General features: G+C 33.5%; 1 pseudogene; it reads left to right on the top strand.

The window, feature by feature from the left end:
- Positions 1-1,037: 1,037 nt before the first annotated feature.
- Positions 1,038-2,230, top strand: LOC127797876 (elongation factor 1-alpha-like; annotated as a pseudogene).
- Positions 2,231-3,941: the final 1,711 nt, after the last annotated feature.

Raw genomic sequence — 3,941 nt, 5'->3', positions numbered from 1 at the left:
TATTTGTAAAATCCTTCATGAGTTTTCTTTCTTATTCTTGTAGAGGGTTATTTGCTCGATGAGCTTTTGCTCATAGTCTTTGAGAATTGATATTCCTGTGAGCTTATGCTCTCGTTTTTTTCTCTCTGAATTTACGAAAAGGTATAGCTGATCCTTATAAAAGCTAGTGCAAATGTTGTAGGTAAGGCTATTAAAAGCTACTGAAAAGTTCTAGCTGGGCTGTGAAAAATTGTGTAAAACGTTATAGTTGAGCCTTATAAAAATTATAGAGGATAGTGCGTGCCTCTCTATATAGGCACTCCCTAGTAGATTTGAGAAAATCCTTGGTAATGAGCTAAGGTAGTGGAGTAAGCCGGGTTGTGACAAACCACTATAAATTTCATGTGCTGTCTATTTTATCCCTTTTACATTTGATTTTCATATCTTGTGATTATTCATCTTACATTTTCAGTATTGATTTTGAAGCCATAAAAGTTTAAGCTTTTTCAATATATACTCACAGCATTATTTTCAAAGCTATTAAAAAACAAAAAACAGTTTTTGTATAAATCTTTTATCAAATCGAAAAATTTCGAAACACTCAATTTACCCTTTTCTGGGTGTACAGTCCTATACTTTCAGTCTTTTTTATATTTTTTCTTGAAAGGAACAAAAGAGGAAAGAGAAAGAGAGTGAGGAGAGAGGAACTAACTTATTGAAAAAAAATGAGAAAAAAATAGAGGTATTTTAGTCATTTTAGCCCTTATTTTAAACAACAAAGGAAGCTATTGTCGTTTCTAAAATGTGGAAATAACCTTTATTATTAAGGCATATCTGAAAAATAGTTATTATAATTCACTCAAAAGTTTTATTTTTAAATGAGGCTAGCTAACTCAAATAACCCATAAAACAAATTCAATACACATCCAATACAAAATCAACACCGTTTCTCTTAACACGTACACTTTGAGAAGAGCATTATGGTCATTCTAATTCTAAAAGGCTATTTAAGTAAAAATGCACATACCAAGCTTCTATAAATAGAAGAGAGAGTGTTGTCTTCGAAAGCCCTACCCATCACTCTTTGAATCTCTTCTACACTAGCATTCCTTTCAATCTAGGGTTTTGCGGCGAAGAAGTCTCGTAAGTTCACTCTATGTTTTTCATAATTTATGCTTTCATTTATCACTGAATACGAAGATATACCATTGTTCTATGAGTTGATTGATTGTTTCTTTAGAATTTATGATTGATTTTGCATTTTGGATCTTAATTCTTTCTTTCATCCTTTCGAATTGTGGTCTTTGCACGTTTTGAGTTGTAGATTTATTTGTGTTTCTTCTATTTGTTGCTTTTCCCTGAAAAATATTTGAATTAATTTATTTATGTGTTTGTATTATGTAGCTTGACTGGTAGGCGTTGACATGATGCAAAAGCCCAAGATACTTTCAAGGAAGCCTTTCCGCCTCCCACTTTAGGATGTGCACAAGATTGGAGATACTGGAACTATTCCAGTGGGTCATCTTTGAGATAGATATCTTCAAGCCTGTCATGGTTGTAAGTTTTGGTCCCTCTATCCTAATCATTAAAGTCAAGTCTTTGGAGATGCACCATGAGGCTCTCTAGGAGGTCGTGCCTAGTGACAGTGCAAAATATTTTGCTATTAAGGATCTCAAAATGGGTATGTTGCATCAAATTGCAAGGAAGATCTAGCCGAAGAATTCTCCAACTTCACATCTCAAGTTTTTATCGTAAACCACCTTGCCCACATTGGAAATGGACAGGCCCCTGTTCTTGAATGCCACACTTCCCACATTGTTATTAAGTTCTTTGAGTTTTTAACCAAGATTGACAGACAATTTAGTAAGGAGCTCAAGAAAGGGCCAAAGTTTTTGAATAAGGGTGATACTGGGTTTATTAAGATGATCCCCACAAAGCCCATGGTTGTTGAGACCGTCTCAAAGTGTCCTCCACTTGGGCGCTTTTCTATGAGGGATATGTACAAATAGTGGTATTGAAGTTATCTAGAGCATGGAGAAGAAGGAACCGAGCCAATGTAGGACAAGAAGAGTATATTTTAAGAATTAATATGGTTTATTTTATTTTTCCTTATTTATTTCCTATTTTAGTTTTTCCTAATTTATTTTTATTTCTTTTATTTCTTTTAATAAGTAGTATCCCTTAGAATCCTAATTAGAGTGATATTATTGAATTTTAATTTGAGTAGAATTTGATCTATTAGTTGCTTATAAATGGTCCAATTACAATAATCTAGTCATTTATAGGCAACTAATAGATCAAATTCTACTCAAATTAGGATTTCATAATCTCGCTCCAATTAAGATTCTAAGGGATTCTACTATCGAAAGGAAACAAAAGAAATAAAAAGAAATTAGGAAACAAACTAAAATAGGAAATAAATAAATAAAATAAAATAAATTAACCATATTGATTCCTAATATCTAGACTTCTTTTCCTACATCACCAAGGTCACAAAATTTGTTGCTAAGAAAGGAAGGGGGTGAGTGAATCACGCAAGATGGATTTACTTCAGTTGGAGGACCTTAATATGAAGACTAGGCATCTTTTATCAGTATTGAACTTCAATTATTTTATTTATTTGTAATAGATTTAATTTTTAGCCTTCTGCCTTTGCTTTTGTCTGGCATTGGTTTACAGAACTAGGTGGTTGGTTGATTGACAGTGGCAGGGTTGTAAGTCGATATCTTCCCCCAACTTATTTATTTTGATTTTATACTTAGACGTTCTTTAAGCTTCCCATATGCAACTCAAAGAGTTTCTCCTCCCATTTTCTTGTGTTATCTAGATATTGGGGTTTCAAGTAAGATAAAACTGCACTAGGAATTGCTGGCAATTTGCTTTCTTAGGTTTTATTCTCTAGCTGTAGAGTTAGTGATGGGACGCTGGAATGAGTTATTTTGCTATAAGTAATGAAAATACATGAGCATTGAAGTTATTACTTTTGTCTTATGATTAACCAACAACCTCCCCAATTAGAAAACAATTTCTTAAATTTGTGTTCTTATAGAGAAAACTGCTTTGTTGGGGGTTTAAAGAGAGTATAAGAGGTCCCTTCCAAATGAATTTAATGACTCAATTGAACCGAATGTTGCCTACTCCCCAAATGAACGAGGTGATTTTACATGTTAAAGCATTATTTGTTGTTGCCACAGAAGAAGAAAATGTTAGAAATTTAACTTATATCCTAAGTGAGGTATCATTAATTATCCTCAATGAGATAAGACAGTCAGTTTAAATATAGTTTTAGTCAAATATAAATAGGTTTTTGATAAAAATGATCCAGTAATTTAATAAACCTATGATACCAAATATTGAATTAAAGATGTAGATATATCATGAGTATAAGCCAATCCTCAATTGAGTGAGTAAACTATGATTAATTAAGTTTTGTTATATTATTCATTTATGTTTATCAAAATTATCTTATATATTGTTATGGGTATTTTTCGGACCATTTCTTATGGGCTGGACTCGACCCAGCAAGCCAACCCAATTTTCAGAAGCCTAATGGGCCAAAGGTCGAGCTCGTTAGAATAAGATCACATGTCACTGAGACCTGAGCTCAGACTACAGGACCAGGGGAGCTCCTAGCGATGTTTCTAGTTCACTGATCAAACTAAGCGAGCTCTTAATGATACTTTTACCTCGTTGACCTAACCATTCAGTTCGCATAACAGCAAGACCACGGAACAACCGAAGGCAAGGACCTACATACTTTGTCTGAGGCAAATCAGATCCCTGGTAATGCGGAATCCACTCCCGATTTTATGTAAATGATAAGGACACATTGTTTCCCATAATATCATCTTTCTACTTTTGTATTTTATGTAAGTTGTAAACGCCCCGAACTATAAATAGGGGTCAAAAACACCCTTGCAAAGGGGGGACAATAATGATATATTATTATTCTGCCAGAATAA

Source organism: Diospyros lotus, chromosome 3 (assembly GCF_014633365.1).
Source record: "Diospyros lotus cultivar Yz01 chromosome 3, ASM1463336v1, whole genome shotgun sequence".
In the NCBI taxonomy this organism is placed as follows: Eukaryota; Viridiplantae; Streptophyta; class Magnoliopsida; order Ericales; family Ebenaceae; genus Diospyros; species Diospyros lotus.
This window is presented reverse-complemented; position numbering and strand designations above follow the sequence as displayed.